General features: G+C 36.4%; 1 pseudogene across 1 annotated transcript; it reads left to right on the forward strand.

Moving 5' to 3' along the window:
- The first annotated feature begins 613 nt into the window (after positions 1 to 613).
- LOC114259668 (small ribosomal subunit protein eS6-like) lies at positions 614 to 5,457 on the forward strand (annotated as a pseudogene). Its single transcript, XR_014347423.1, has 6 exons — positions 614 to 686; positions 819 to 883; positions 3,265 to 3,322; positions 3,443 to 3,551; positions 3,983 to 4,255; positions 4,938 to 5,457. The product of XR_014347423.1 is annotated as a small ribosomal subunit protein eS6-like (transcript).
- The last annotated feature ends 4,340 nt before the right edge of the window (positions 5,458 to 9,797 follow it).

Consider the following 9,797-nt stretch of genomic DNA (forward strand, 5'->3'; position numbering starts at 1 on the left):
AACGTAAGTGTTACCAAACGGCATAGATTTCGATTTTCAATATTCTTAATTTTTTGTATGAATATTTTTCTCAACGAATATTAAAAAGTGAATGATTCGAATTATTGAGATCAAGCTTCAAAATGAGTCTATTAAACTCAGACGCACTCTCAAATTGAGCTAACTAACTTGACAGAATCTTTAAAAAGTACAATAAATAAATAAAAAAATACATTTTCGTATATTTTTTTTATTTATAAATACCTTCACATTTTTTTTTCTTTGACTTTTAAATCACATTTAAATTATGTACATTTAAAAAAATTAACAAAAATATAAAACAAATTCACAAAGATAACAAACACACACACACCCAAAAAACAAAAAAGAATTAGGTTAAAATTTTTGTGTTTGAAAAGATGATTGAATTTTTTTGTAATTGAATGTGATGTTTGTGAGTGAAAAAGTGAAATAATTATAAATTTGATATGATATTTTATTTTATTAACTATTTTAGTTTTTTAATTTTTTTAAAATTTTTTTTATGAATTTTAGCCAAAAAAAAATCCTAAAACTTCACTTGCCAAACAGGGTCATTGATGTGATGTGATCGTTAACCCAAACACCCGACCCGATCCAAGTTTATCCCTATACCTGGTCCCTGCTTCGTCACCGCAAAAAACGAGAGGGGTCGATCCAAGATGAAGGTGTTCTTCGATCAATTTTCCAAAAACCCTAATTTCACTTCTCACATAAGTCAATTCAGCTCTCCCTTATCTCACAATCTTTTTTGTTTTTTTTTAATTATTTAAATTGTGGTTTTTTTCTTTGTCTTGCAGTTCAACATAGCGAATCCACCTACTGGGTGCCAGAAAAAGCTTGAAATCGATGACAATCAGAAACTGTAAGCTTCAAATTCATGCTATATATATATATATATATATGATTCGTAATTTTTGCTTAGTATCCAAAAGTAATAATAAAAATGAAAACTTCAATGTTTATCCATAAGATACATGTTTGATTTACAATGGACTCTACATTTGTTCCCCTAAATAAAATTACACCTAACGCGAATGAAATTCAATATAATTATGATTATAATGTCAAAACCCTTACATGAACAAAATTAAGAAAATCAACAAAACTCAAAAATTAAGACACGAATAACCTAAAGCTTTTTATTAATTAGAAGTATGTTATTTTAATATGTGAAAGTGAGTGCTGAATCTTGGGAGTGTGTTGTGTTAATACATCATACATGAGTAATGTTGCCCAAGAAAATGCAACACAGTAGTAGTTCAGTGTCAAATAAGCAACAACAATATTAAATGGCTACTTTTTAGAAGGTCAGTGGGGGGCCAGCACAAGTCTGCCCATGTATAGATAGTCCTCTGATTTTTGATAATTACTAAGTTAAGATACTGATACTAGTCTTCCTTTGGAGCCAAAAAGGAAGACTAAAGTATCTGTATTTTGGAGATATTCACCCCCCAAAAAAGTATTCCTTTGGAGTTAGTTGAAAAGCTAGCATATTCACTGAAAATAAGCTTACAAAAACAAAACAAAAAAAAAAACTAATGCTAAAATGCTAGTTTGTTTGGCATATTTATAGTTTTTTTTTTGGCTTTCTAATGGCTTTTTAGAGTTTTAAGTGTGGTTAAAAGTAGGCTTTTTGGCGAGAGATGGGTTTGCCAAATGACCTAAGATATTTGTTAGGTTTTATTTCTTGGCAAACCCGTTTGACAAAACTCCTTTGAGTTGTAATTTTATTCGCATTTTTATTTCAGTGAGACTTTGAGTGTTTAGATGCGAATCCAACCCGAATCAAGCCTTTCAGAGAAGCTTTTTATTAATTAGAAGCAAAATGCAAAAATGAATTCCAAGTTGCCTGTCCGCTCGAGCGGACATACCCGCGCTCGAGCGGAGAATCCCTGGTTCCAGCAGTTTTGGTCGCCTGCAAAAATACTGAGATGTGTGATTTCGCGCTCGAGCGGGCTTTCTGACGCTCGAGCGGACCTCTGTTATATCACGCGCAGATTTTACTGAAGACGCTCGAGCGGGATGTTGGGCGCTCGAGCGGAGATCGCGGGACAGATTCTATAAATTCGCGTGTTGGGTCAGATTTTAGGATTACTTCTCCAGATCTTCTTTTTGGTTTCTAGGGTTTATATCTGGGGATACTTTGTGAGTTTTTTCTTTGATGTTTTATTGAGTATTCAACTCATGTTCTAAAGAGAGTACATCAAAGGTTGTGTTTGTTATACACAAAAGAGAGAGTTGTTCTTCAGTTGTGGATTCTGAAGAGTTCGAGCCTGAAGCTTTGGTGGAATCCGGAGTGGCTCATCAGAAAGACAATCCCGTGGTGAAGATGGGGTTGGAAGAGGCACATAAAGGTTGGTTCAATTAGGTGTTGTGGATTCGCTAGGTAATTGAGAGTATACCTGTGTAATTCCTTTAATTCTTCTTAGTGGATTGTTCTTGTGGCTGTTGCCCGTGGTTTTTTTATCACAGTTGGAGGTGTCCAATTGTGGTTTTTTCCACGTTAAATCGCTGTGTCTCTTTGTCTTGATTGTTTGATTGGGATTGTTATATTCTGCTTAAAATTGATACATAATCACAAATCAACATCTAGGGGATTTCTAGATTTTTCAATATTTTTAGCAAAATGAACTTTTTTAGCCAATAAAGTTGGCTTTTAAACCACAGCCAAATGAAGCCTTAGAATATAATGTATATACATTATTTTTTTTGCTGGCTAAATATATGATGGAGGGGTTTCACGTTCTGTATGTTATGCACTTTTTATCTCCATTCTTGGTGGATAAGAAAAACATATTTTTTGTATCTGTAATATGCTAGATTTTGCAGTCATTTGTCAAGTATGTTACTAGAGGCTGCAATGGTCAATGATTAATCTTGATGCTTATGCTTCTTTTCCTTATTTGTTTTGCATATTGTATTCTTCCAAACAATGAAAGGTAAAGATGAATTTTCATCTTGAATAAAATGCCAACAAAAAGCATTTAGAAGGTCACATTATGGGTTCAATATTGTTGGGTCCTACTCGCTGTATGGATGATACATATTATAACTAGATCTTTGCAACATAGACTTAATCCAAAAAGAGAATTGATGTTTTGGATGTTTATGTTTCATCTTCTTTAGACTTTCAAGACAAGCATTCTGTTCAGCTTGCATATCTGAGAAACAAACAAAAGTTGATTAACTTATTTATCAAAAAATAAATAAAAATAAATAGTTGACTGACTTTGTAATGAACAGCCGTGCCTTCTTTGACAAGAGGATCTCATAAGAGGTCAGTGGTGATTCGCTTGGTGAGGTATGTTATTGATAATCTTCTTTCATATGCTTAAAAAAAATTATCATTAGCAATATGTTTATATGCTGAAAAGATGGGTTTTTATTTATTTTTTCTTTCCTTGTTATATATTTTCAATAGGAGTTCAAGGGTTATGTTTTCAAGATCATGGGTGGCTGTGACAAGCAAGGATTCCCCATGAAACAGGGAGTACTGACTCCTGGTTGTGTTCGTCTCCTGCTTCATAGAGGTGGGTGAATTGGGCCTTTTTTTGTGTCTAAAAGTGAACTGGCCAAATTCATTGAGGTAGGATTTGGACACCACATTGCATTCACTTTGTTTAATCAGATGTAGTAATTGTAATTTGTACCTACTGACTTAGTGATTATACAATATACAGGTGTTGTCTTTTAATATTATCTTTATTATTTTTTATTTTTTATCATTAGTTGGGCTGGAAATCCTTCTTAGCAAAAGTAATGACTGCATTGTCATGGTTGATTTTCTGCCACAAAATGCATGAATTGATTTTTTTTCTTATTTTGGTTGTGGTGGCTTTATTCATTGTAACTTATGGTGGTTTGGGACTTCAAAAGCTTTTTTTTATTTGAGCTATAAGCTTGTATTCAAATGCAGCATTTGCTCTATCAAGTTGATTTCATGTCATGTTTATTTGGACAGGCACTGCATGTTTTCGTGGTTATAGAAGGCGCAAAGGAGAGCGGAGGAGGAAATCTGTTCGGGGGTGCATCGTCGGCCAGGACCTCTCTGTTTTGAACTTGGTTATAGTGAAGAAGGGTGAGAATGATCTGCCTGGATTAATTAATATAGAGAAACCCAGGATGAGAGGTCCAAAGAGGGCATCAAAGATTCGGAAGCTTTTCAACCTCTCCAAGTAGGATGATGTCCGAAAATATGTCAACACATACCGCCGGACCTTTACAACAAAATCTGGTAAGAGTCGCTTGGTTCCTGCCTTTTTAGTTATTAAACACAAAAAGCTAAAGGGGAGGTGGAATTTTCATTTTGCTGCCTGATTTCTATTTACTTTTCAGTGTGAGGGGTCAAGGTGTTTGGTTGGTGCTCTGCATTATTTAAGTGCAATTTCCAAATATTGAATATAGCTAACACATTTAAATTGGGGTGATAATGATTTCTTGTGATTGGTTTTGCTAAAATTATTTATTTAGCATAATATATAGTTTTGTATATATATATATATATAATACACGTAATATTTAAAGTAAAATAAATATTCATATAACTAAATTGTATATATGTATATACATATTAAAGCATGTGTATTAATATAACTAATTGATCTTTCTTTCTTTTCTTTTCTTTTCTTTTCTTTTCTTTTGATTTTTGTTTTTTGGTTTTTTTTTTTTTGGGGGGGTGGGTTCAAAAGTAACCTCATTTTATGTATTATGCAAATAGAGCTGCACTCAATTTAAGATTCAATCAACAACACTGATCAAATCGTTTTGGTTGGAAAACTCGTATCGAATTGTGAATCATAAGACTCTAACAATCATGTTTCCAATATATTACTAAAAATCCCAAAATTTTTTTTACTTTTGAAAAAAATTATTGTTACTAAATTATGCTAATGATTTTATTTGTGTGGTTGGGGCAGGAAAGAAGTGCAGTAAGGCTCCAAAGATACAGCGACTGGTAACTCCACTGACTTTGCAGAGGAAGTGAGCTAGGATTGCAGAGAAGAAGAAGAGAATCGCGAAGGCCAAGGAAGAGGCAGCTGAGTACCACAAACTCCTTGCCACCAGGCTGAAGGAGCAGCGGGAACGATGCAGTGAGAGCCTTGCAAAGAGGAGATCCATGCTTTCTGCTGCTTCTAAGCCATCAGTTGCTGCGTAAAGCAGTCCTGGAAGTGAAGCATTAATGCACGAAGCTCAATTTTGGGTAGTGTTTTCCAGTCCTACATGTTTTTTTTTTTTTTTGGAGACGGGTTTACTGTTTCTGATGCTGAGAGTTGTTTTAGTTATATTGTGCCTTTTGTTGTTGTTTTGAGTTCCATCTTTTATGTCATATGAATAACATTTTGAGGTCTGGCGAGTTGATGTCTTGAGTAGCAACAAATGTTGGGTATCTGGTTTTTTGCTTCAGAATTAGAAAATCTAACCTACTCAAGTTTTGCATAATGATGTGTCAATGACATGAAATTACAAGGACAATAGCAAGTTATAGACATTCTATTTGTATATGATTACTCGAATTTTGTTTTGCTATACAAAACTATGAAAACAAATTTTATCTTACTTGTGCATGGGTGGAGAGAAGTCAACCCCTTGCTCAAATTGAAGGGAAAAAGTAAGAAATTAACATTGACACATTAGTGAAAAAGAGAACAAGGAAGGTAACGTTGACAATATGTAGTATAAATAAACATAAATTAAAATAATATTGATGATATGATTAATTGTAGGTGTTAGGTTTTAGAAATTAGCCAAAAGCAAGAATTAATATTATCCATAATGTTGGCCTTAATCAGCTCATATGTTGGAGTAACTCTCCTAAATACTTACCATATAATAATAGTACATCTCTCTCTCTCTCTCTCTCTCTCTCTCTCTCTCTCTCTCTACCTTTGATCTCAGGACTGAATGGAGAAAAAGACTCTTTAGATCCATAGAAGTGTCCCCATTGTCTTCTCACAGACATGCAAGTATTCGACACCATCAACCCCTCCTGAAGCACTACAAAAAAATTTGTTTTTTGCGACGGTAAACGGCCGTCGCAAATGCTCCCGGAAGCCGTCGCTAATACCTTTTGCGACGGTAATGTGGCTTTCTGCGACGGTAAGGGGGGGTCGCGACAGATGGGGTTGCAAAAGACCTTTCGCGACGGTAAGTACCGTCGCCATTAGTTTCTGCGACGGTAAGGTGTGTTTTTTGCGACGGAATTTTTCCCGTGGCAAATAATGGGGAAAAAATCACTTTTCGCGACAGCACGTAATTACCGTCGCTAAAAGTGAGTTTTTGAGACGGGAAGATTACCGTCGTTAAAGGCTCTGGCATCTTATAAGTATTGGCGACGGCACGGTTTACCGTCGCTAAAGGTGTCCTGTACATTCAATAAGACAGCTTTTGCGACTGTGTTGGTACCGTCGCAAAAGCCTATTAATGGTTTTTGCGACGGGTTCTTCTCCCGTCTCAAAAAATTAAAAAAAAAAAAAACCCTGCTGATAAATTATTAAAAAAATTAAAATAACCTGTATTAGATAAAAAAATAAGTATAAAAAATTGAAAAATTACAGAATAATATAAATACGTACATAAACAAAAATTGACAAATAATGAAAATTAATAATATTGTTCCATTCATAGCAATACATAAATAAAAATTCATAACAATAAAAATTATGCCACTACATAACGTCGCATAATACATACATAATGTTGCTCCCAAATTTAAATAACATAAATCAAAATCAAAATCAAAAGTTTTCGTCTTCATTCGTTCGTGGGTTACAAAAACAAAAATTGGTCATAATCTTGATACGCCCGCATTCCAGAAAAAGCCAACTGCTACTCAGGAAATATCTGAAAAAAACAAGATAAAAATAATTAAAAACCATATAATGTGTTAATATTTTAATTATAGAAAAATATAAAAAAAAAATTGACTACTATATAATTAGAAAGATAGTTTAGTAAATAATTTTGACTGGACCGAAATCCGGCTCTAACTCCCAAACCGGGAACCCGATTCGAGCCCCGTCTTCTCCCACAAGTCTCTCGTGCCTAGGCGGTCGTGTGTGCCAAGTTTCGTGCTAAACCGACGCCGTTTGGTGATTTTGGGGCGTTAACGCCTCGAATTCAAGTTTCTTAAAGAAGTAGTTTGCCTAAAGTGAAATCCGGCTCTAACTCCCAAACCGGGAACCCGATTCGAGCCCCGTCTTCTCCCACAAGTCTCTCGTGCCTAGGCGGTCGTGTGTGCCAAGTTTCGTGCTAAACCGACGCCGTTTGGTGATTTTGGGGCGTTAACGCCTCGAATTCAAGTTTCTTAAAGAAGTAGTTTGCCTAAAGTGAAATCTGGCTCTAACTCCCAAACCGGGAACCCGATTCGAGCCCCGTCTTCTCCCACAAGTCTCTCGTGCCTAGGCGGTCGTGTGTGCCAAGTTTCGTGCTAAACCGACGCCGTTTGGTGATTTTGGGGCGTTAACTCCTCAAATTTAAGTTTCTTAAAGAAGTAGTTTGCCTAAAGTGAAATCCAGCTCTAACTCCCAAACCGAGAACCCGATTCGAGCCCCGTCTTCTCCCACAAGTCTCTCGTGCCTAGGCGGTCGTGTGTGCCAAGTTTCGTGCTAAACCGACGCCGTTTGGTGATTTTGGGGCGTTAACTCCTCAAATTCAAGTTTCTTAAGGAAGTAATTTGCCTAAAGTGAAATCCGGCTCTAACTCCCAAACCGGGAACCCGATTCGAGGCCCGTCTTCTCCCACAAGTCTCTCGTGCCTAGGCGGTCGTGTGTGCCAAGTTTCGTGCTAAACCGACGCCGTTTAGTGATTTTGGGGCGTTAACGCCTCGAATTCAAGTTTCTTAAAGAAGTAGTTTGCCTAAAGTGAAATCCGACTCTAACTCCCAAACCGGGAACCCGATTCGAGCCCCGTCTTCTCCCACAAGTCTCTCGTGCCTAGGCGGTCGTGTGTGGCAAGTTCCGTGCTAAACCGACCCCTTTTGGTGATTTTGGGACGTTAACACTTCGAATTTAAGTTTCTTAAAAAACTAGTTTTCCTAGAGTAAAATCCGTCTCTAACTCCTGATCCGGGAACCCGATTGGAGTCCCGTCTTCTCCCACAAGTCTCTTGTGCCTAGGCGGTCGTGTGTGCCAAGTTTCGTGTCAATCCGACCCCGTTGGGTGATTTTGGGACGTCAACACCTCGAATTTAAGGTGATCACATAAGATTTTGGGTTATTATTTATTATCGCATCTCATGTCAGTTTTTGTCTTCCCCTTTACCTAAGATTTCCATTTATGGTGATCACATACAAATTTCAAAATTTTAAATAGTAATATAAATGAATAAAATTTTTATTATAAAAAAAAAAACACAACCACTATGGAATGGGAAATTATAGTGAAGCAACTAACGAAATAAACCTGACATGGCTGTTTTCCACTTTCATTGAGGTTTTAGGATGTTGCTTTTCTTACATGATCCATTCACTTTTTTTATAGGCCCATTATAATACAAATTTGCCCCAAGACCACCACTTCCACCCTATTTTATTAGGCACAAGTCACACGACATATGCAGAGCCAATTTAGAGAATCAGAGAGTCCCATAGTTTAAGATAGAAAAACAAATAATCTGAAAAGGCAAAAAGTTTCACCAAACACCCTACGATTCCTAAGTACAACCGCTTAAGCATGTGTTTCAAAATTTAAAAATGCTGAAACTAAGTTTTACCAAACGAGGTCATTGAATAGCTCAAAGCATGCTCGGAACTGTAGATGTTTCTAGATTTCTAAGTTAAGGAAAATTATAAAGAACTTCTTAATACCATATTTTCCCATTTGTGAAACAATTCTTAAATATTTTCCCATTTTCTCAAGATGCCCCCTAAACACTACCTAAACTGCCCCATACCATCAATATCACAGCTGCCTCCACCACCACCATATTGTCATCACTGCCACTTCCAACATCCCATGATGACCATGGTTGTTGTGTTAGCCACCAATATTACAACAGTTGTCTCCACCTCCATTGCAATCAACACCTACTTTACTTCACTACAACTAAATATGTGATTCTCTTTCTGGGCTTTGGATGGGGAATGTTTGCATCAGATAGCAAAAACTGTAAAGTTTTTCTTTTCTTTTCTTTTTTCTTTTTTTTCCCACTTCACTTCACCAACCAAATATCTTCCATTAAACAACCCACACTTCTCTATCAAAATCACACACAGATCTGATTGCCTAACAGAAATGAACATATTTAATTCCAAATAAATAACAGATCTGATGAGATGTGAGAGAGAGAGAGAGAGAGGCTTATCCGTGAAGTCGATCGGTGAGGAGTCGATCTTGCGAGGTTGATCGGTGAGGAGTTGATCTTGCGAGGTCGATCTGTGCAGACGAAAATGAGAGAGTGAGAGAGAGACTGATGAGATGAGAGAGAGAGAGAGAAGCTTACCTATGAGATCGATCGGTGCAATGAGAGAGTGAGGTCGATCGGTGAGGAGTCGATCTTGCGAGTTTGATCGGTGTGGAGTCTATCTGTGCAGATGAAAATGAGAGTGAGAAAGAGACTGATGAGATGAAAAACGAGCGGGAATGGAAAAGGGGGAAGGGATTAGGGATTTTTGACATTGGGGATTTTGGGTTTGGGGTAGGAGAACCCGAGTGGGAATGGAAAAAGGGGAGGGGGAGGGATGGAAATTTTTTTGGAATTCTTTTTATTTTTCTACAAATGAATATTTAAATAATAAAATGTTTTTTTTTTTTTTGCAACGAAAGAATTGTTAAAAAAAT

The sequence above is a fragment of the Camellia sinensis genome, chromosome 12 (genome assembly GCF_055761805.1).
Source record: "Camellia sinensis isolate YWXY chromosome 12, ASM5576180v1, whole genome shotgun sequence".
Lineage (NCBI taxonomy): Eukaryota > Viridiplantae > Streptophyta > Magnoliopsida > Ericales > Theaceae > Camellia > Camellia sinensis.